General features: G+C 35.0%; 1 protein-coding gene and 2 pseudogenes across 7 annotated transcripts in view; 1 reads left to right on the forward strand and 2 right to left on the reverse strand.

The window, feature by feature from the left end:
- The window catches only part of Nepl16 (Neprilysin-like 16), a 2,088,045-nt gene that overhangs the window by 1,576,833 nt on the left and 485,749 nt on the right, over nt 1–25,463 (forward strand). The gene's annotated exons all lie outside the window — the stretch shown is intronic.
- On the reverse strand, nt 3,271–4,675 carry LOC137238760 (NADH-ubiquinone oxidoreductase chain 5-like; annotated as a pseudogene).
- Nucleotides 4,813–6,140, reverse strand: LOC137236965 (NADH-ubiquinone oxidoreductase chain 4-like; annotated as a pseudogene).

Consider the following 25,463-nt stretch of genomic DNA (forward strand, 5'->3'; position numbering starts at 1 on the left):
GCGGAGGTGGCATTTGGCATGCTGGCAAGCCCCTGTTAGCTCGTCGGGCGGGGTGAGTTTTTGCTCACTCGCCTTACCCACGGTTATACAAACAAGAGAGAGGTTCATGCCTGAAATCTATGAAAAGGAAAGGAAAGCTGGAAGAAAAGGTCTGTCCGTGTCAGGTGGAGTCATCCCTCCCACTCTGCGTAAAACCTTGACGCAGCCTTGGACGTCGCTGTGACTCCTAAATTTAGCAACGTCCCCTTGGCCTGACATTTGTCCGTCCGTCAATGTCCCATGTCCCTAATCTGTCTAGTCCGTCACGGTATCCTCACATCTACGTCTCCTCTAATGCACCCGTGCAACACCCACACCAAATTGATGTCTAATTAGCCTGACATTTTTGAAATGACTTCAACCCATAAAATAAGGTCTAAATAAAAAAAGGACTGGTAAATTCAACGTGTAGTTCAATAAGGTTTATTTAACAAAACGAAATTAATTGGCAATAAAGTAAAAAAAGGACAAGATGGAAATCCACTCGACAAATATATTAAAAAAAGGTATTTACAATCCACCAAAAAAAATAACTATTTTATCAATAAAATTTATTTCTAATACTTAATTCAATTTTAACAAATTTAATCCAATTAATTCAAATAATCCGTGTAAAAGGGAAATAATTAGGCTCGGCTAATTTTATATATATATATATATATATATATATATATATATATATGTATATACGTATATAGATTAGTATATGTATGTACTTATATGCCGCTTTATACTTCTATAAATGAGACGAAAAAACTTCAAGATGAAAATATGAAAAAAAGCCAAAACGATAAAAATAATGGGGGTAAGATAATGAAAATACAAGGGTAAATGATTAATGAGAAAAAAGGGGGCTTTTAGAGTCACGGTCCGCGAGGGACAAAAAAATTCTCAAAGCACCAAAAACAAAGGTCGGAATTATCGTACCGCCACTGTTATGCATACGCTCAATTGTGTGGTATATATATATGTTTATGTATATACATAGTGTAAGCAAACTTTAACATAACTTAATAACTAGCACTCACCGATCTACCCATCAACGAAGGCGCCCGCGTCGAAGAGAGGGGGGTTGGCTGAAAAGTTAAAAGTGCATACATAAACTGACATATACCTATGAGCGGATTCTATGTTGGAAGTTTTTCCAATCTACCAACGTTAGTGGGAGAGGAGATATTTTCTGATTTGACTTTATTCGGACATGCGGTCGCGGTCCGAATCGAAGTAAAATATCTCCTCCCTTTTCTTATGCGAAAAAAAAATATTAATAACTAAATAAAAAGGTAATTAAATAAAAAAAAAAAGCTATGGATAAAAATCAAGATTGATATAGTACAAAAGAGGTGGCTAACGTGAACTTTGTGAAGATAAAAAAACTCTATTGACCTGGCGGAATTTAAGTACAAAAGAAAAAAAGCCAAGAAAGAAATGAGAACAAAAACAAAAAATGGTCAAAAGCGAATATGCGAAAAGGGATTGTGTGATAGAAGAAGCAAATTTACTGGGAAGATAGGCAAAGCAAAGGTAGGAAATTAAAAGAGAATCTAGTGGTTTTGGTTAAAATAAACAAACAAAAAAATAAAATACGCCATCACCTACAAAAAGGAAAAATAGCCGAATTGGGGGCTTGGTGACATACATATATGTGTCTATATAGGAAAACGATAAAAATTTAAAAATTAACAATGAAACCAAACGAAAATTATTAACCTAAATTACCTTACGGCTAACTAATGGTGTTCAAGAGAACAGACTAATAAAAAAAACCCTAATGCAAACAACGTAATTCAAACAAAAATGTCCACAAGAAAATGGACAAGTAATTTTTGGTCTCTGCTCGGCAGTGGCTCGAGACTTGCTCCTCCTCCCCTCTTCGATGTTTTCCTCTGCTGCAATAATGTATAATCCACAACAATGATGGCGGTGCCAGGATAGGAGCGCCAAGACGCCCTTTTACCCCTTTGATGTTCGGCCTGGCACCGTCTGTATGCTTCCTCTTGTCTTCTCCAACTTACTACCCCGCTTTTTTTTTCTGTTGACTTTAGTGTATGTGTGTGTGTGGCAAGTTCCTGTATGAAGTACTCGATGGTGGTGGTAGATGTGGCAGGCTTTACCTTTAGCGCCGCGATCTATTCGAGGGGAAAAGAAACAGTTTCAGGGGCTGGGTCATAGCAAATAAGGGAACATTTAGATGCATGTGAACTTTATTTAGCTTATATCTTTGTTTTGCCCACTGTATCGTTTATTTGTTATAGTTATTGAATTTTATTAAATTGTGTAATTTTATTTATTTATTTGCTTTTTTTTTGTTTTTTTTTTCCAATATACCTATTTGTCATTTTATCTATTTAGTTGATTTTAGTTTATTTTACTTAATTTTATCTGTATATTTAATGTTATCTAGGTATTAGATTTTACTCAAATGTTGGACTTTATGTATTTATGTAAGTTATTTTATATATATTTTTGCCGGCTCGAGGTCAATTAAAAAATAAACACAAGTTTTCTTTAAGTTATTTTATTTTATTTTATTTTATTTTATAATTTTAGTTAATTTATTCAAATTTAATTTTATTTTTAACTTTCATTATTTTATTTAATTTTATCACTTCACATTATCTTTGTATTTACTTATATTTATTTATTCAATTTTATGAATTTTAGGTATTTAATTTTATTTAATTTAATTTACATTTTTAACAATTTTATTTATGTTCAGGAATAGTCCACATGCACCAGGGACTGGGGCTGGGGATTTCACTGACTCACCTGAATAGGATCCAGGACACCGAGTTGTTTTTTCCTATGTGCCGGTGCTTAACGGGCCAATAACGCGGTTAGTAACAACCGTAAACCGAAACTTATTTTTTTTTTTCACAAAGGACTTTTTTTTCCACTTAAAACGGATTTAGTAGCTTCCGCACTCACTTGCATGTACTTTACATTTGAGACATGCCCTGTCATCGTTTGGCGATCGTACCCCACAGATCGAAAGCATTTCTTTCTCACCACTTTCACTCAAGAACGAAAGACACCAATACATACACCCTATTTTGGCGGGAAACGACAGACATAAACTTTGACGATACCAATTTCACCCACACTAACAGATACATATTCATACATCCAAATCACGTTACTAACACACATAAGGGTAACTCCGTTGCTGTTAACACACAGATACGGCGGTGTTCGGACTTGTGCAATGTTGCATTAACCCACAGGCTGCCGCTACACTTGATCAAAAGATTTATAAACTATATTTCCTAATACTAAAGGATAATTAATTAATCCATAAATAGAAATATAAGGTATAAATCATATTGACCCAAAATAACTAATAATTAAATAATTATTTAAAGATTTATTAAAATAAAATAAAGATACATTAGAAATTATATATCCCAATTCTCCCCCTAAAATACAAATAAATAATGTTATATATTTAATATAAAAAGGAAAACAAATTATACAAGGAGTAATAAATAATAATCATCTCAATATTCTACCGCCTAAAATTCTTATAATTACTAATCCTATTATACCTCGAAGCATAATTCATCCCACATCATTTAATATATTTAAAGATCCACAATTTAACTCACCAATTATTGAATAAAATATCTAAAAAAATTAATATAATTTATAGAAACTATTTCTAAAATTATATCCTTAGAATAAAACCCAGCTAAAAAAGGTATTCCACATAAAGCTAAATTTGCAACATTAAAACAAGTTGAAGTAAAAGGTATATCATATTATGAATAATAGCCCCTGCACATATAAATAATAATGCTTTAAATAAAGCATGAGTTAATAAATGAAAAAAAGCCAATTTTATAAACCCTATTGATAAAATACATATTATTAAACCCAACTGACTTAAAGTAGACAATGCAATAATTTTTTTTAAATCAAATTCAAAATTAGCACCTAATCCAGCTATAAATAATAATAAAATACATCTTAACAAAGAATCTAATAATAAAATATTAAACCGAATTAATAAATATACTCCAGCATTTACAAGAGTTGAAGAATGAACTAAAGCAGAAACTGGAGTAGGTGCAGCTATTGCTGCAGGCAATCAAGAAGAAAAAGGAATCTGAGCTCTTTTAGTTATAGCTGCTAATATAATTAATAATATTACAACATTCATCTCAAAATCCTTTTTTATAAATTCTAAATAAAAGATAAATCTTCAACTACCATAATTTAACATTCAAGAAATAACTAATAAAAAAGCAACATCACCAACACGATTTGATAATACCGTTAATATTCCAGCATTATAAGATTTCAAATTTTGAAAATAAATTACTAAACAATAAGAAACTAATCCCAACCCATCCCAACCTAATAAAATTCTAATCAAATTAGGAGAAATAATTAATAATACCATTGATATGACAAACAAAAAAACTAATATAATAAAACGATTAATATTTAATTCACTTATTATATATTCTTTTCTATAATAAATAACAAAAGAAGAAATCATTAATACAAAAGATATAAATAATAATCTGATTCAATCAAATAAAAAAGTTATAATAATTCTAGAAGAATTTAATCTAATAATTTCTCACTCCAAAAAATAAATTAAATTTTTTAATAAAAAATTTAAACTTATAAAAAAAATAAAAATCTAAAATTAATTAATATTAAAAATCCAATAATACAAATAGATAATTTTTTCACAATTTAAAATGATTAAATCATATCATTGACATCACAAATCAATATTTTGATTAAACTATTTAAATTTTAAAATCAAATTATACAAATATCTCTCTTTAAAATTAATATATTTAATGAAAATCAATGTAAAAATAAAAGAACATACTCTCGAATTTTACCCATTCTAAAAGAGTATAATCCACAAAAATGTTTTCCATGCTGAGTATAAGCATATAAATATAAAGTATAACAAGCCCCAAAAAAAGATATTAATGATAATATAATTATACTTAACCAAGATCAGCTAATAATTATATTTAATAAAGAAATCTCTCCTAATAAATTTAATGATGGAGGAGCAGATATATTACAAATACACAATAAAAATCATCATAAAGTCATTGAAGGCATAAAATTTAATAAACCTTTATTAATTAATAATCTACGACTCCCTAATCGTTCATAAGTAATATTTGCTAAACAAAATAAACCAGATGAACAAAGCCCATGAGCAATTATTAATACATAAGCACCAGATAATCCTCAATAATTTAATGTTAAAATACCTCTTAAAACAATTCTTATATGAGAAACAGAAGAATAAGCAATTAAAGATTTCAATTCAGTTTGACGTAAACAAACTAAACTAATTAAAAATCTTCCAACTAATCTAATTCTAATAAAAATATAATTGTATTTAAACCCACTAAACTGTAAAAATGAAAAAATTTGCAATAAACCATAGCCCCCTAATTTTAATATAATTCCTGCTAAAATTATTGAACCTGAAACAGGAGCCTGAGCTTTAGGTAATCATAAATGCACTAAAAATATAGGTATTTTTACTAAAAAAGATATAATTAATTATAAATACAATAAATCATAATTAAATAAATACTTATACAAAAAATAAAAATTTAAATTTATAAAAATATTATATAAATAAAAAATACTAATCAATATAGGCAAAGAAACAAATAAAGTATAAAATAATAAATAAATTCCAGCTTGTAAATGTTCAGGTTGATAACCTCAACCTAAAATTAAAAATAATGTAGGGATTAATCTACTCTCAAAAATAAATAAAATATAAATAAATTTATTGAACTAAAAGTTAAAATTAAAAATATTAATAAAATTAAAATATTTAATAAAAATAAATTTTTATAATTATCCAATTTATTAATTGTATAACTAGCATTTAATATAAGAATACAAATTCAAACTCTTAATAAAATTAATCCATTTGAAAGAACATCTATTCCTAAAAAATAAGAAATATTTATAAAAAAATTAAAACTAAAATTAAATAAAATTATTATAAACATTATCAAAAATAATAAAAATTGAACCATTCAAAAAAAATTTTTTATGAAACAAATAGGAAATATAAAAATTAATATAAAAATAAATTTCAACATTATAATAAATTCAACATATAATAAATTAAATTAATAATTCGAATTAATGAAACTAAAATTGAAAGACCTAATACCCCTTCACAAACTCTAAAAATTAAAAACAAAATTCTAAAAAATAATCTAAAATCTATTAAATTTAAATATATAAATAATATAAAAAATAAACTCAAAACAATATATTCTAATCTCAATAATATTGATAACAAATGTTTACGATTAGAAACAAACCCAAAAACTCCAATTAAAAATAAAATAAAAGGCAACATTCAATATAAAATTATTAGCATTAGTTTTAATAGTTTAATAAAAACATTGGTCTTGTAAATCAAAAATAAAAATCTTTTTTAAAACTTCAAGAAAAAGAAACTTCTTTATCATTAATCTCCAAAATTAATATTTTCATAAACTATTCCTTGTATAATTCAATTATTTTTTTTTATTACTATATTAATTTCTAGATTAATTTTTATTCAAATAAATCATCCATTAGCTATAGGACTAATATTACTTATACAAACATTACAAATTTGTATATTAACAGGAATACTATATAAAACATTCTGATTTTCTTATATTTTATTCCTAATTTTTTTAGGAGGAATATTAGTATTATTTATTTATATCACTTCATTAGCATCAAATGAAATATTTTCATTATCAATTAAAATAACAATTTCATGTATTATAATATTCATTATTATAATAATAATTTCAATTTTCTTAGATAAACCCTTTATATTAAATTACATAGAAAATAATGAAATAAAAACAATATATGATATGAAATCATACATACAAGAAAATTCTATTGTACTTAATAAATTATATAATTACCCAATAAATATAATAACTATTATATTAATAAACTATTTATTAATTACATTAATTGCCGTAGTAAAAATTACTAATATATTTTATGGACCACTACGAATTATAAACTAATGAACAAACCTTTTCGAAATCAACATCCTTTAATTAAAATTTCTAATAATGCTTTAATTGATTTACCAACACCTATTAATATCTCAACTTGATGAAATTTTGGTTCATTATTAGGGTTATGTTTAATTATTCAAATTATAACAGGGTTATTCCTAGCCATACATTACACCGCAAATATTAATTTAGCTTTTGACAGAGTAAATCATCTTTGTCGAGATGTAAAATACGGTTGATTGCTACGAACATTACATGCTAATGGTGCATCTTTTATTTTTATTTGTATTTATTTACATATTGGACGAGGAATTTACTATATATCTTATTTGTTTACACCTACATGATTAATTGGAATTTTAATTTTATTTTTAGTAATAGCAACAGCTTTTATAGGATATGTATTACCATGAGGTCAAATATCTTTTTGAGGTGCAACAGTTATTACAAATTTACTATCAGCAATTCCTTATTTAGGAAATAATTTAGTCCAATGAGTATGAGGAGGATTTGCAGTTGATAATGCTACATTAACTTGATTCTTTACTTTCCATTTTATTTTACCTTTTATTGTACTAGCTATAACAATAATTCATTTATTATTCTTACACCAAACAGGATCAAATAATCCTATTGGATTAAATTCAAATATTGATAAAATTCCATTTCATCCTTATTTTTCTTACAAAGATATTATTGGATTCATTATTATAATTTCAATATTAATATTATTAACATTAATCCACCCATATTTACTAGGAGATCCAGATAATTTTATTCCAGCAAATCCATTAGTAACTCCTATTCATATTCAACCAGAATGATATTTTTTATTTGCTTATGCAATTTTACGATCAATCTCTGATAAATTAGGAGGAGTTATAGCACTAATTATATCAATTGCAATTTTAACAATTCTTCCATTTTATAACTTAAGAAATTTCCGAGGAATTCAATTTTATCCTATAAATAAAATTTTATTCTGAGTTATAATTATCACAGTAATTTTATTAACATGAATTGGAGCACGACCAGTAGAAACTCCTTATATTATTGTAGGTCAAATTTTAACAATTATTTACTTTTTATATTATATTACAAATCCTATAATTAATAAATGATGAGATAATTTAATTAATTATTTGAAAACATAATATAGAAAAATGCTTTCTATTAACTTTACTTAACAAAATTAATTAAATAAAATTTAACAACAACAACTTAAACCCAATCAAAAATAATAAATAATTCAAAGAAATTGGTAAAAAACACTTTCAAGCTAAATATATTAATTTATCATAACGAAACCGAGGCAAAGTACCACGTACACAAATAAATACAAAAGAAATAAATATTAATTTTAAATAAAACACAAAGTTAAATAAATCACAACCTAAAAAAATAACTCTAAATAATATTCTCATAAATAAAATTCTAGAATATTCAGCTATAAAAATTAACGCAAATCCACCTCTTCTATATTCAACATTAAATCCAGAAACTAATTCAGATTCACCTTCAGCAAAATCAAAGGGTGTTCGATTAGTTTCAGCTAAACAAATAGAAAATCAAATAAATCTAAGAGGTAAAAAAATTACTAAAAATCAAATATATTTTTGATAATAAAAAAATTGAAAAATATTATATCTTCCAATTAAAAAAAAAAGACAATAAAATTAAAACTATTCTAACTTCATAAGAAATTGTTTGGGCAACCGCCCGTAACTCTCCTAATAAAGCATAATTAGAATTTGATGATCAACCAGCAATTATAATTCTATAAACACCTAATATAGCACAACTCAAAAAAATAACAACCCTAAATTAAAAGAAAATAATTTTACAAATAAAGGCATACAAAATCAAACAATTAAAGAAAGAAATAAAGAAAAAATTGGAGAAAAGTAATAAGAAATATAATTCGATAATAAAGGATAAGTTTGTTCTTTAGTAAATAATTTAAGTGCATCACAAAAAGTTTGAGGAATTCCTAATAAACCAACCTTATTTGGACCTTTTCGAATTTGAATATATCCTAATACTTTACGCTCCAAAAGAGTCAAAAAAGCAACTCTCACTAAAACACAAATGATTAAAATTAATGAACCGATTAAAGTTAAAAATAATTCAAAAATAAACAAGTACTATTTGTAATTAAAAATTACATTTATAAATTCTAAATTTAATGCACTATGAACTTAATGAACTAAGATCATGTAAGAATTTAAAAGTCGAACAGACTTACCATTTAAGCAACTACACCTAAAATTATATCTTAATCCAACATCGAGGTCGCAAACTTTTTTATCAATAAGAACTCTACAAAAAAATTACGCTGTTATCCCTAAAGTAACTTATTCTTTTAATCATTAATAATATATCAATAAATCATAAATAAATGATAAAAATTAATTAAAAGTTACTTAAATTTTAATATCGCCCCAATAAAATAATCTTAAAAATTAAAATAAAATCAATCTAAAAAATAAAAATTTGTAAAACTATAAAGATTTATAGGGTCTTCTCGTCTTTTAACAAAATTTTAGCTTTTTTACTAAAATATAAAATTCTATAATAAATTTATATGAAACAGATTATACTTCATCCAACCATTCATACAAGCCTTCAATTAAAAGACTAATGATTATGCTACCTTTGCACAGTTAAATTACTGCGGCCATTAAAAATTTTCATTGGGCAGGTCAGACTTTAAAATTAACTCAAAAAGACATGTTTTTGTTAAACAGGCGAATAATATATTTGCCGAGTTCTTTATATAAACTTTTCATTAAAAATTACTTATATATATATATATATACTAATTTAATCATTATTTCTTTTCAAATAAAATTACAAAAAATTTTTTCATAGAAAATTAAAACATAAATAAATAATATTTAAATAAAATAATTTTTAACAAAATTAATAATAATTGCTAATTTTGTGTTAAAGTTTTTGGTGTGGTGAAAGTGACCTACTAGAATTTTGTTACGCTCCGCTGCTTTCCACCGAAGTATGCGCCTGCAACATCTTTATTTTCGAAAATTTTTGGTTCTGCTGAGAATGATAATTGCGCTTCACCTTCACCTACTCCTTCGTACTCTGAAGTTACGGTTGAAGCTACTTACATTTCTGCAAATAATTCTAATAGTGATGTGAGTTTGAAAGGGGCTGATCATGTGAATTCGGTATCTTTGAAAAATAAAGTCAGAGGTGTAGTTGTCGGTCGAAATGTATCTACCGAGTTGGAAGTTGTTTCTAAAAAGAAATGGGTGCATATGTCTTCATTTAAGCCATGTGTTACAACGGAAAATATCACCGATTTTGTAGCCAATCTTGTTACAAGCTTGTAAAAAGTGGCACATCTCTTGATGACTTGGAGAGAGTGACTTTCAAACTTGGTGTTTCTCCAGCTTTCTATGATTGCCTTTTTGATGCTAATTTATGGCCTTCAGGCATTATAATACGGCCCTTTCGTTACCGCCAAAAGGAGAAGTCCCTCGCATAGTTTAAACTCTAGTTATAAGCATAATAAAAATCTTTTAAGTATTTATTACCAAAACATCTTGGGAATGCGTACTAAGACCAGAGACGTATTTTTATGCAGTTCTCGATGCGAATATGAGGTTTATGTAATTGTTGAGACATGGCTAATTAATGATTTTGCTGATGATGAGTTTTTTGATCCAAAACTTTTTTTTACATTTCGTAAAGATAGAGACGCAATTAAAACAAATTGCTTAAGAGGTGGAGGGGTTTTAATTGCAGTCAATCGAAAGTTTCGCTCTTTTGTTGTTGAATTGGAAGATGACGATTCTCTTATTGATCAACTGTGTGTGTGCATATACGGAAATTCCAGCAAATTATTTGTTGGTGCTTCTTACATACCACCTGCCAGCCCTGATTCTTTATACGCTGCTCATATAAATAAAATTACCAATTTATATGAAAGCAATGATGAGTGTCATTTTTGTATCTTAGGTGACTTTAATTTGAGTAAAATAACGTGGTCAGATTTTCTTGAGAATGGTATCCTAACTCCAACTAATGTTAATAGTTCCCATGAAATAAACTTCATAAATAGCCTCTTTAGTATCAACCTTACTCAAATCAATTCGTTTTTTAATCAGTTACATAATATTTTAGATCTTGTTTTCGTTGATGAAAATTTAATATTTCAAATATCGGAATCCACTTTCCCGATCTCAAAGCCTTATAAACACCATGTCCCGCTTTCTCTTTCCCTAGAATTCCTTGATTTTATTCCAGGTGCAAGTGATAGCTCCAATGTGAGTTTTAATTTTCGCGAAGCTGACTTTGATTCCCTAAACTCGCAATTTTCCAAGTTGGATTGGGAGGCAATTTTTAGCTCAAAAAGTGTTGGTGGGTGCTATGATGCGTTTCTGTATAGCACGCACGACATATTTTCTCATAACCTTTCTTTACTTCCAGCGCGTATACATAAACTCCCATGGCATACAAAAAATTTAAAAAGGCTAAAAAATCTTAGGAATAAACATTTTAAATTGCATAAGGCGTCCAAAGATAGCTTTCATAAAGGTAAATATACTTATTATATGACAAACTTCAATACGCTAGATAAATTTTTATTTAAGCAGTATATTACTCGATATGAAGATGAGTTGAAAGTAAACCGAAAAGCTTTTTGGACTTATATACGCTCAAAAAAAGGTTGCTCAAATATTCCTACTTGTATTTCGTTTCTTGAAAAGCCTCGGATTGCTTATTGGATTCTCTTAACCTTTTCGCTGATTACTTCAAATCAATTTTTAACTGACATTAGCTCCACGTGCAGCTATATTGCCCAAACGGTCGACTTTGGATCTTTGTTCATTACTGAATTAGATGTAATTAAAGGCATCACCACTCTACAATCTTCTTTAAAAAGTGACATTGATGGTCTGTCCTCATTTATTTTAAAGAAATGCAGTTCGTCTCTCTGTATTCCATTAAACTATATTTTCAATCTTTCCCTATCAAATGGTGAGTTTATTGACAAATGGAAAATAGCTTCCATTTCCCCAATATTTAAGTCAGGCAATTAAAATGATGTGACAAACTATAGACTCATCTCTAAAAACTGTCTACTTGCTCGAAACTCTTTGAGAAAGTCATTAAAGAAAAACTTGCCTTTGCAATAAAGGGCACCATTGATGAATACCAACATGGTTTTTTCAGTGGGCGCTCCATTGTTACGAACCCTGCCTCATTCTCCCAATTTTGCGTCAGTGCATTTAAGATTGGTAATCAAGTAGACGTTGTTTACACAAATTTCGCAAACGCGTTTGACACTGTTTCTCTCTAATAGAATTTCTTTTGTAGAAATTGAGAATGTCAAGTCTTATTCCTTTGAAGCCACTTCTGGCGTTCCACAAGGAAGTATTCTTGGACCGATTCTCTTTCTTTTTTATTAATGATATAGATACCTGTTTCAGGAACTCATAGTATCTGCTTTACGCAGATGATTTGAAAGTTTTCAAAACCATTGCGAGTGTGTCTGACGTAATTCTTTTACAAAATGATCTCAATAATATAACTAGTTGGAGCATTAAAAACAACCTACGACTGAATATAAAAAAGTGCTTTCATATGACACTTTCGAAAAACCTTTATACAATTGAGTCTACGTACATCCTTTTTGGTGATTGCCTTTCTACCGTAAGCGAATTTGTTGATCTTGGTGTAATGTTCGATTCGGGCTTTACTTTTGCTAATCACATCAGCTACATCTTGCCCAAGGCATATTCGAATCTGGCGTTCATACGGCGCTATGGCAAAGATTTTACAGATCCATACACAAGAAAACCATTATATAATTCATTGGTGCGTTCAAAACTGGAATATGCCTCTATTATTTGGAATCCAATTTGTTCTGTTCATTCACTAAGACTGGAAAGAGTACAGAAGAGATTCGTTCGATTTGCTCTTCAACTCCTTAATTTTTCTGATCCTATACCTTCGTATAGTGCTGGATGCGCCCTCACAAGCATGAAGTCACTTGTGTCTAGACGGTCTAGCCAATCCCTCATGTTTATTTATGATTTAATTTGTGGTTTGATTGACTGCCTGGGGAAAATTACCTTCAATGTTCCGTGCAGAACGCTTCGTACGCAATATCCATTTCACGTCAAAGTAATCAGAGCCAACTATTTTAATTATGTCCCTATTTCAAGGGCTCTAGCGGAGTTTAAAAAGATTTTCAACTCCCAAAATCATGTTTTGGTACTAAAGTTGAATCATAATATACTTAATCTTCATACATATATTGGAATATATTTCTTTGTAAACAATAATTTAGAATTGCTAGTCTGTAAGATTTATGTAATCATAGACTTAATAAAGTGAATTGAATTGAATTGAAATCGTTGGCATTGAGTCACTTTATGTGCTGTACTACAGAGAGGACACTTGGAATTTGATTTAACCTGTTTCATCACTGTCTCAGATTTATGAGTGTTTAGTTGAGCTTCTCGCTTGCTGTATTTTTCCAGTAGGGCAGGTGGACTTGTAACACTACATGCTGCTTCTGCCAAAGTGGACAGCCAATTCGAAAAGTCCTCTAAGTTAGGGTTGCTTAAACTCATTGAGTAAATTGACCAATTGAGTTTTGACTCTTGAGAGAGCTTTTCTATAAATTCTTGAAGCATCAATGGGCTATTTAAATAACCACAGAGTTTGCTGGCATGAATTGTTGCTACTATATTTTTAATTGCGAAAGATAACTCTATCAACATGTCGAGTCTGCTCTTTTGCGCTGGTAATTGATAAGTGCGCTTTATCTATACCAAGTGTCGGCAAAAATGTTGTGTGGATGTATTAGTCAGAGCGCTATGATCGCACAAACCAATTGATTCACTGATCATTAGCTTGTAAAACTGCAACGGCTAAGCACGCAATAAATAATAAATTATTGATGCGCACAATGGCAAGCGAATATTTTATGTTGAACAACGCCTTTGGGCAAATTCAATGGGGTTTATGCTACAAAACATTTTCAGCGACGTATGTAAATAACATCAAACGACATTTTGAAAGTTCGCATAAAAACTTAAATAAGTTGAATGCAACAAAAAAATTAAAACTTTTTGAGGAGAGTTGCATTTTTTCATAATAAATTAGTTAAATTAATTCATATTAATAAAATGTATTTACGTAAATACGTGCATACATTTTTCGCTGCGCAACTAGCGATACCAACACTCGATGTTGACACGCCAACTGCTCATTGCAGACTGAACCATTCACTAAACAAAGAGCGCAGGCTATCTGTGTGAGCTGCTCACCATCTTAAGATGTATGAAACGCCGATGCCTGATCTATATGTTGTTTGAGTATGTGCTCAGGGCGACCGAAATACATTTTAAGCGTGCTCATAATGTTCGGCACCATGTCGGGTAATACCAACAAATTGCGAGCAACTTCTCTGGCTTTACCTCGCAAACACTTCTGAAGGCGAATTAAATTTTCGTTATGAAAGTAGCCCGCCATTTGAGTGCTTTGTTCATAAGAACTAATAAAAATGTGCCACTCTTGCGGATCACCACAAGGGCAAATCTTTCGACACACATTGCCGACATGCTATCTGCGCCATGGTTAAATTGTGTGTATCATTTGACGGAGCGGCATAGTTTGGCGAATGTACAGTGCTTCGTTAGTTGGGAGTAGTGAGCGACGTAAAAATGTTTCGAGAAGCACTATTAATATCTAATTGCGTTACCTGGTTGGGATCTGCTGCCGTCAGCGTTGAATTTTGGTGTGCAAACTGCATTGCTGTATGCACCGGTACTTCTTCATCTGTCGGTTGATACACACCTGACGAGTTGCTTTGTGCAAATTGTGTTAAAAGAGGGTGAAATTCTGCATTGTCGCACACATTAGTTCCAGACTCTTTTGTCGGGCCAACAACACAGGATTTGCCACTGCAAAAACCTCCAATTTCTGAATTTTCTTCAGCCTGTAATATTCTATACTTCTCTCGCAAATATTCCTCTTTTAAACCCATTGTCTCTTCTAGCTCCTGCGGACGGAGAAGTTTAAGTTTGCTGAGTGCCGGCAACTCTTGTGCGGCGTTGAGACCACCGCTGTCACCATCCGCGCTACACTGTGGACTTTGATCTACACGCGGTTTGGTATGAGTGAGATTATGGTCATTCTCACCCTGCTCCGCCGTTTCTTCAGCGATTGCATTTAGCGACTCGGGAATACCATTAGACTGCGCCATTCTAGAGTATATGAAGCGGTTTATATATCCACGAAATAAGATTTTTAAAGAATTGTTGCGGACCTTGCAAAATAATGAACCACTAAGTTTTAATAGCTGTGCTTTATTAATTCAGATTGCACTAAATGCTTTACAAATCTGTAATTAATATATATATAGTGTTTCATGGTACATATTTATAATATTCAATTAAGCAACATGTTTTAATATATACCTTAGCTCTTTATATTAATTTCAATATCCTGCTGTCCTATGTAAAAGAATAAATTTTCTGACTATCGCCTGATCGACGCTAAGAAGCAATGGCGAAATTATGATAAAGAAAATTAACGCAAAGAAGAATGACAAGCACGCATGATTGCATTTTCAGTTGCTTTAATCGGTAACAATGACATTAAACGGAAGTATGTGGTATCACAACGGACCTTCGTGTTGTCCAAGTGAGCTATCCTTATCAGGGCAGCTACCACCTAACCTATCCTATACCTATCCTAATGTACATACAAGGCAACAGAGAGATACTCAGCATCAGCGGAAGTAGTACTCACATATCCACAGGCATATGGCTATGCGGGAGACTATAAACTACAAATATACGTGTACGTATATGGCTGGTAACCAAGCATGAAGTTCGCGAAGTTACTAGACCTTAGGAGAAATGGGTGAACGAGGCAACAAAGAGCATAAAATCAGCGAAAGTAATCAGGTTTGATTTAAGCACGCTATTGGTTGTGAAGTATAAGTGTACTTTCAAAGTAGTCTAATAAAAACCATTTTGCATTATTGAATATTGGAGTTATTTATTCAACAGTTTAGAGATTCGAACGTTAGCAGGTTTGGAATAAGGGGAATTTCTCTAAATTCGTTTCAATATTATAAATGGGAAAGTTTGGATGTTTGTGTGTCCAGACGTTTGTCTTTGCGACTCAATCACGCAATAACGGCTTAACGGATTTGGATGAAATTTGGCACACGTATAGCCAATAGTCTCGAAGCATCTACTAGCTATATGCTTTTTAAAAAGGGGAAGGTCCCCGCCCCCTAGGAACAGTCGTAATTTAATTATTATATTTTTTCGTTTTTGTGACTGAATCACGCCAGAACCGTTACACGGATTTTGATGAAATTTGGGACAGAGACTACTTGCGAAATTTTTTTCGAACATGAAAAGGGGGGAGCGGGTCCCACGACCCCTTCGAATAATTACTTTTTAACAATTTTTACACATAACTTTACGTATACTGACCTTCACCAATATTACAAACTCAATGGGTCAAAAAAAGTCGAGGGCTTACAAAGTGAGCAGTGACACCCCCCCTCCCCCCCCCCCCCATCTGGTGCAAAATCTATAAATTGTTATAACTCAATTTAATTTTCTCCTAAATCAATAATTTTTGGTATCTGGCACATACAGATCGAGATCTAAACAATTTTGGAAAAACAATCAGTAGTGCTCTCTGAACAAACTCACCTGGTCTTTCTTCGCTTCACTCTTCACTACTTCCTTTTTTTAAATAAAAAGAGTTTAGGTTTTCTTAAAGCTTTATAAAATTCTCAGGTTTAAATTATTTTTTTTGGTTATTAATGATTGTACACAATTCACCATTCAAACTTGTACTATCAAATGAAATTAACTTTAAAAATTCAAATTATGCAAAATGAATGTATGCACAAGTATCTAAAATAAAACTAGAGGATCGCGTCCGCGGTTGCCGAGTGATAATGCTTGACTGTCGGTCGGTTGCCGTTCTGTTGATGGCGATGGCGCTTCGTGGGTGTTGGCACCTTCTAATTCGCCGCGCACGGCTGCGCGTAAGGATGGCGCGCGCCGCCATCTAATTAGGGATGTAGGCGGCTTAAACATCCTGCCCGCCCTGCAGGGAGGTGCTAGTGAGCACCTTCTGCAGTTCCTGCATGGCGTGGATGGTCGTATCTAAGGCACGACTCGTGTTGCGCCGTTGACATTGCGCCGTTTGCAGACCTTGTGAAGTGCGCGCGATCGTGCGCTTGGCCGTCCGCTCCGTTTTGGGGGTTGCCGCGAGTTTGGTTGCCGGGTGCGCCTTTTGTGCCCTACAGGCGCAGGTGGGCTTCTTCTCTCCTTTCTTCTTCGCTGATTTTTTTTTTCGCGTTACTCCCCCTTTTTTTAAAGTTGGGGTTTTGTGCTGCCCTCGTCGTCCTGTCGGCCCCTCGTGTGGGAGGGTGTGATGCGCCAGACCACAAATTTTGCACGACCCTCGGGAGTCGCATTCACCCGTTGTATGTGTGAGGGCTAAGCAATTATAACAATAACCCTGTGCCCTGGCCACTGTTGCACGCTGCGGTGGCCGCATCGCCTTAAAAGCCGGGCAGGTCCGCAGCACGTGGTAGCGGTAGCAGAGCCGACACTGAAGGCAGTTGTCGGTCTCTGCCGTGAGAGCCAGTAGCCATGCTGGTCGAGATGCCATTATGGTGTCGTCCTGAAAATACAAGAGCAGACAGAGAAACGAGAAGTAGTTTGATACAGCGGATGATAAGCGGACATTTAATACGGAAATTTTAATATACAAGGAAAGCGTATATAAGTTATAGCGCCGGGCGCGAAGAGTGCCCCATTGGAAGAAAGTACAGTTTCACTAAGGGGCGCATGACAAGCCCATTTTGGGTGCGAACCTATACAACCCGAACATGGTTGTCAGAGCCGAGGCGAACGATCTCGATTCGTCCCAGACGCCACTCGGTGGGTGGGAGCGAATCTTCTTTAATTACGACGAGGTCACCTGGTTGAGGATTTCGCTGTGGCGTTTGCCATTTCGCTTCTGAAGGTCCTTCAGATAATCCTCTTTCCAGAGTCGACTGAATTGGTGATGAAGCGATTTGAGTTTTTGCCATCGATTTATCCAGGGGAGGTCTTCCGCGTTTGGCTCAGGAATGGCTAATAGCGGTGCACCTCGAAGGAAGTGACGCGGAGTGAGCGCCGTGAAATCAGCTGGATCCTGGGATAGTGAGGTTAGAGGCCTCGAATTAAGAACTGCTTCAATACGCACCAACAGCGTCGTGAATTCTTCGAATGTAAACTTGTTGGATGCAGCGGTTTTTTGAAGTGGGTTTTAAAACTTTTTTCTGTGCATTCCCACAAGCCGCCCATATGAGGGGCGCTGGGTGGAATATACTTCCAGTTTATTCCCTGGGGGGCACATTTCTGCACAATGCCCGCAGAGCATTCGTTAAGAAATTTAACGAAGTCGCGTTCGAGTACGCGCTGAGCGTCAATGAACGTTTTACCATTATCGGTCATCATTTTTGAGGGATAACCTCGCCTGCCAACGAACCGGGCGAATGCTGCTCGAAACGCTTCAGTAGTAAGGTCCGAGCATAGCTCGACGTGTACTGCCTTTGTGGAAAAATAGACGAATACAGCCACGTACCCTTTTATGATAGTGGTCGACCTCAGAACCGATGCTTTTATTTGGAATGGACCTGCAAAATCTACTCCTGTTGTGGAAAAAGGGAGTGAGAAATTGCAGCGCTCAGGTGGTAGCGCTGCCATTATTTGCGTGCCCGTTTTCTGTTTGAAAAGCGTGCACGATTTGCATTGAAAAATGCATTTCTTTATAAGAGGCTTTAGTTTGGTACGTAGTACTCTTGCCTCACCAGGCGGTGTAAAAACTCCAGATACAACTGGCAGAGTCTTGAATCCGGAGGAAGGATTATTGAATGCTTCTCGTTGTATTGCATTGTAGAATATTCCAATCTTCCACCAATACGTAGGAGCCCTTATCCATCCAGAAATGGGTCAAGAGCCAGAAGGGAACTCTTTTTGCTTATTGGCATATTGTTTTGTAAGGCGCTCTTTTCCGCCCCGAAATGGCGAGATTGTGCCATTGCCACAAGCCGCGTTTTCACATGTTGCAACTCTTTGTACGTCAGATGGGGATTATGTGTTGTTGCCACCGATTTAGATTTGTTGCAGGCATTGTTCGCAAAGCGGAACACGTATGCAATCACACGGAGAGCTCGAGAGTATGAGGAGAAACGTTGAAGAATGTCGTCCTCTTCCTCGAGTGCGTGATATGCTTCCACCTTGCGTTTCTCGGGTGGAGAAGCGCTACCTGCTTTCGGCTTTGGCCATGTCGAAATGTGGCAAGAAAGCCATTGTGGTCCGTGCCACCAAAGTGATGAACCTATCAAATCATGCGGCTTGCAACCACATGTGCCAAGATCAGCAGGGTTGTTTTGGCTAGATACGTTGCTCCAGGTGCCTCATTTGAGAGGTACGGTTGGTCACATAAGTTTTCCAGGTCGATGGAGATTTTTCTAGCCATGCTAATACAATCTCAGAATCTGACCATAAGAATGTGTTGCATGCTTATAAGTCGAGCTGTTTTCGAACAGTTGAAGCCAGTTTTGCGAGTAGAACTGCACCACATGGCTCTAAACGGGGTAAGCTTACAGTTTTTATGGGGGCAACTTTGCCTTTCGCAACCAAAAGTGAAGATTTTATTTGGTTGCCCACATGTGTGCGGATGTAAATCGCTGCGCAATATGCTTTTTCCGAGGCATCACAGAACCCGTGGATTTGGGTGTCTTGCTCTGTAACGACATTAACCCATCGAGGGATTTCGATGTGGCAAATGGCTGCCAAATGTTGCCATTTTGATAATGTTGCGGGCTTGGCGATTTCATCCCAATCGCTGCCATCCAGCCAGATTTCTTGGAGAAGCATCTTGACCTGGATCATAACTGGCGACAGCCATCCTGCCGGGTCAAAAAGTTTTGCAACAGAGGATAAAATTTGTCGCTTTGTGACCGCATTTTGGGTGTGTTCCGGCAGAAAGGTGTATGAAAATTTGTCCGTGAGCGCGTTCCATCGAATGCCAAGAGTTTTGGTATTGGAAGTGCTCTCAAATTTCAAGAAGTTGGAGTCTAGAAGATCCTCCTTCGGAAACTGTTCTAATATGGCCGGGTGATTAGCCGTTAGTTTCTTTAGTATGAAACCAGCTGATTTTAGGCCGTTTATCACTTGAACGGGTGATTCAGTGGCGTTATCGATGGTATGACTTCCTGATAGGATGTCGTCGACATACGTTTGCGTCTTGAGAATTGTTGCAGCCAACGGAAATGTCGCTTTCTTGTCATCGGATAGTTGATGTAACGTACGAATAGCGAGATATGGTGCACAATTGACGCCGAATGTAACCGTTTTCAGATTGAAATCGCTAACAATGGAGATGGCCGATTTGCGAATTAGGATTCGCTGAAAATCTTTATCGTCCTAGTGTATGAGGATCTGACGGTACATTTTTTCAATGTCTCCATTGAACACATACTTATGCATACGCCACTGTAGAATTAGTAGCATGAGATCTGGTTGGAGAGTTGGACCTGTATATAGCACGTCATTCAGGGATTTTCCTGACCCAAATTTTTTAGAGGCGTTGAAAACCACACGAACTTTGGTGGTGACCTTATCTGGTTTGACTACCGCATGATGTGGCAAGTAAAATGAGAAAACCTTGCCATTCGAAGTTATTTCGCATGGGTCGGTAGGTTCCATGTGATCAAAGTCGAGATATTCTTGCAACACATTGTTGTACATTGTACCTAACTCCCCCTTTTTCTGAAGCGATTGCTCTATGCTGAAAAACTGCTGCAGAGCAGCCGGGCGGGATTTGCCGAGGGAGAGTTTTTCAGGAAAATCTTCCTTGAATGGTAGTCGCACAATGTATCGACCGTTTGGTGCACGTGTCGTGGTTATTGCGTATATCTGCTCACACTCTTGATCCTCGGGGGATATTTGTGGAGGTTGTGAAATTTCCTCCTCTTCCCAAAATTTTCTCAGTTGAGAACTGAGTGTCTCGTTTGACGCTTGGACTTGCGTCGAGAATGAATGACACAGTATTTTCAGTTATCGGACCACTGAGAATCCAACTAAAAATGGTTTGTTGCGCAAGTATGCTACCGCCCACCTTTTTTATACCTTCCAGCAGAATTTGTGGAAGTATGTCGCTGCCAATGACCATGTCAGTCTGACCCGGTATGTGGCAACTGGGATCAGCGAGCTCAAGGAGTTTGAACTGCTGCCAGATTTTGCGACTAATGGTGGATATTGGCAGATTTTTTGTCAGTTGCGGCACACAATGGCTTGAGCCTTTATCCTTTTCATGGCCTTGGATGCAACCAGTGTCAAAGGACAAAGCTTGGAGGACTTTTGTACGACTTGTCCACCCATGCCAGAGATTTCGAACTTTCGAACTGTTCGAATGGAAGTTTCAAACGTTTTTGAAATTTCGAGGAAATGAAAGTTCTTTCCGAGCCCTGATCAATAAGGGATCTCAGTTGAAATAATTCCCCTTCGTGTTCGACGGCGACCATAGCAGTAGGAAGGAGAATTTGGTTATAATTGGCTGTATGCAATGGTTGAACCGGTGCGTGTTTTGAACAACACGGTAGCTCGCTAGAATCGGAGCTATTCTGCGTTTGTCGTACGGGAGATGTCGACTCAGCAGTTTTGTGCTGCACGTTTGGTGCATTCGTTCGCGGGGTGGAACGTTGAGCTTGTGGGCTCGAATGCAACAGCCTGTGATGCCGTTGATGACATGTCGAACATGACCACTTGCTCGTGCACTCATTGATGATATGAGTGCTGCTAAGGCAGTTTGTGCACAGCTTAGCTTGTTTTACGAATTGTGTCCGGTTTTGCACAGACATTCGTTTGAATCGTGGACAGAATCTAATAAGGTGCGGGGAGTTGCAACATTGGCAAGTTTCCTTTTTAGATCCTGCCACAAGGGTTTGCGTCCTATTGAAGGACCTGTTTTGCGCAGAATTTTGATTAGCGACTGGTTTTTGTTTGCTTGGTTGAAGCCTATTGACCCTTTCAACGACTTCATATCTCAAGGTGAGAAAGTCGTTTATTTGTGACCATGACGGTAGATCTCTTTGAGAAGAGAGAGATTGTTCCCAAAGTGACAGGGTTGTTTCGGGGATCTTTGGTGAACAAATTTACACCAGAATCGGATCCCAACTGTCTGTCGTAACTGCTTGGGAGTGAAGGACGGATAGGCAGTTGTTGATTGTATTTTGCAATTTCTGAAGTTGCTCACTGTTTTCGGATGGAATAGTGGCAAGAGTCAGTAAGGATTTTATCTGGTTGTCAACCAATATACGCTTGTTTTCGTATCGTGACCGTAAAGCTTCCCAGGTAAGGTCAAAGTTATCATCGCTCAACGCATATTTTTTGACGATGGAGCCGGATTTGCCTTGCGTTTTGTACCGGAGATGGTACAATTTCTGAGCAAGGGAGAGCCTTGGGTGGTTAATGTACACCGCTGTGAACATGTCACGAAAAGCGGGCCATTCTTCATAGCCACCACAAAAGGTCTCCGTGTCGCATGCTGGGACTTTGAGGTAAATATTTACCTCAGCCGGGGGTTGTTCCACACGGGGTGGTGGACTCGGCGTTGCCATCATTTTGATCAACGAAAGTTGATCGGCAATCTTCGCTTTTGTCACTTCATACGTATCAAGGCAGGCGCATTGTTTGCCTTGTACTGAACTCTTGAAGTCTTCAGGGAAACTTTCGTCTGGTTTCGAAAATACCAGATCGTAAACCGATTGAAGCCATGCCCAATAATCATCTAGTGATTTGTCCTTTATCATGAGATACGATTCAGTGTGATCCTGAATCGGTGCTTTGTTAAATTTTGCACAGTATCTCATCAGATTGTCACTTTCCGCGATGAACTATTGCGCGGATGAGTCAACTGATTTGGATTTCCGGCGGGGGGATGTTGACCTTTCCTTGACCGTTTCTCCCTTGGGACACCTTTTGGTTTTATCCCGGTTTCGGACGGTTTTGGGGGACTAAGAGGCATTTTATGCAAACTTTTGGGGTTGCACCAAAAAAAAAACCGAATAAAGTATTTGTCCGCTCAGAGAACGTTCGCAAAATTCGAAGATGGAAAACTCTTCGTGCCACAGAAATTTAAAAAGGGAATTTAAATTGGTGGCGGTGTTTGTGTTTGTGTCCCGTCGGGGTCAATTCGGGACTTTTTCGGGACTATTTCGGGATCATTTTGGTACTATTTCGGGATTATTTTTTTTACTTTTTCGCGATAATTTCTGAATGGTATCCGTCCGGGATCCTGTCAGGGTTATTTCGGCGCTTTTTCGGGACTATTTCGGGATCATTTTAGGACCCTTCCGGGATCATTTCTGGGAAGTTTTCGGGATCCGTCTGGGAACCTGTCGGAGTAAATTCGGGACTTTTTCTGGACAATGTCAGGGTCATTTCGGGACTTTTACAGGATCATTTCTGGCTGGTTTTCGGGATCCGTCCGGGATCCCGGCGGAGGAATTTCGGGACTATTCCGGGTTGATTTGGGGATCCTTCCGGGATAATTTCTGTATGATAGAACTAAGGCCCACTCCCATTTAAATTACTCATTAACACCTTTCATTTGATACCCATATCGTACAAACAAATTCTAGAGTCACCCCTGGTCCACCTTTATGGCGATATCTTGAAAAGGCGTCCACCTATAGAACTAAGGCCCACGTCCTTTTAAAATAATCATTAACACCTTTCATTTGATACCCATATTGTACAAACAAATTCTAGAGTCACCCCTGGTCCACCTTTATGGCGATATCTCGAAAAGGTGTCCACCTATAGAACTAAGGCCCACTTTTTTTCAGATACTCATTAAAAGCTTTCATTTGATACCCATATCGTACAAACAAATTCTAGAGTCACCCCTGGTCCACCTTAATGGCGATATCTTGAAAAGGCGTCCACCTATAGAACTAAGGCCCACGCCCTTTTAAAATACTCATTAACACCTTTCATTTGATACCCATATTGTACAAACAAATTCTAGAGTCACCCCTGGTCCACCTTTATGGCGATATCTTGAAAAGGCGTCCACCTATAGAACTAAGGCCCACGCCCTTTAAAAAAAACCCATTAACACCTTTCATTTGATACCCATATTGTACAAACAAATTCTAGAGTCACCCCTGGTCCACCTTTATGGCGATATCTCGAAAAGGCGTCCACCTATAGAACTAAGACCTACTTTTTTTTCAAATACTCATTAACATCTTTCATTTGATACCCATATCGTACAAAAAAATTCTAGAGTCACCCCTGGCCCACCTTTATGGCGATATCTCGAAAAGGCATCCACCTATAGAACTAAGGCCCACTCCCTTTTAAAATACTCATTAACACCTTTCATTTGATACCCATATCGTACAAACAAATTCTAGAGTCACCCCTGGTCCACCTTTATGGCGATATCTTGAAAAGGCGTCCACCTATAGAACTAAGGCCCACGCCCTTTTAAAATACTCATTAACACCTTTCATTTGATACCCATATCGTACAAAATAAATTCTAGAGTCACCCCTGGTCCACCTTTATGGCGATATCTCGAAAAGGCGTCCACTTATAGAACTTAGGCCCACTCCCTTTTAAAATTATCATTAACACATTTCATTTGATACCCATATCGTACAAACAAATTCTAGAGTCAGGCCTGGTCCACCTTTATGGCGATATCCCTAAATGGCGTCCATCTATAGAACTATGGCCCACTTCCTCTTAAAATACTCTTTAATACCTTCCATTTGATACACATGTCATACAAACACATTCCAGGGTTACCCTAGGTTCTTTTTACAACATGGTGATTTTCCCTTACTTTGTCTCCACAGCTCTCAAATGAGTATGTAATGTTCGTTTACACCCGAACTTAGCCTTCCTTACTTGTTCGATATTAAGTTTAAGTTTGTTAGCACACAACCAAATATAAAGGGCATTTAAGCCACTTTGTAATTTATTTCTTAAATCATTTTCATTTCTACCACTTATCGAAATTAGTGCATCGTCAGCAAACAATTTTATTTAACTATATTTCAAAATTGAATTAATAAATGTAAAAGTTGAACAAAACTGGAGCGAGGACAGAGCCTTGTGGAACCTTAAAATCCACTTCATCTGACAACGATGAGCCAATGATTGTTCTTTGCTTACGGTTGCTTAAAAAACTTTTAAACCAGTCTAGTTCTAAACCTTGAATGCCTATGTCTGATAATTTTTCCACTAGTATTTTTATATCTATGGTTTCAAAAGCTCTTTTAAGATCAACAAAAACTGCTAAAAT

The sequence above is a fragment of the Eurosta solidaginis genome, chromosome 1 (genome assembly GCF_040869045.1).
Source record: "Eurosta solidaginis isolate ZX-2024a chromosome 1, ASM4086904v1, whole genome shotgun sequence".
Lineage (NCBI taxonomy): Eukaryota > Metazoa > Arthropoda > Insecta > Diptera > Tephritidae > Eurosta > Eurosta solidaginis.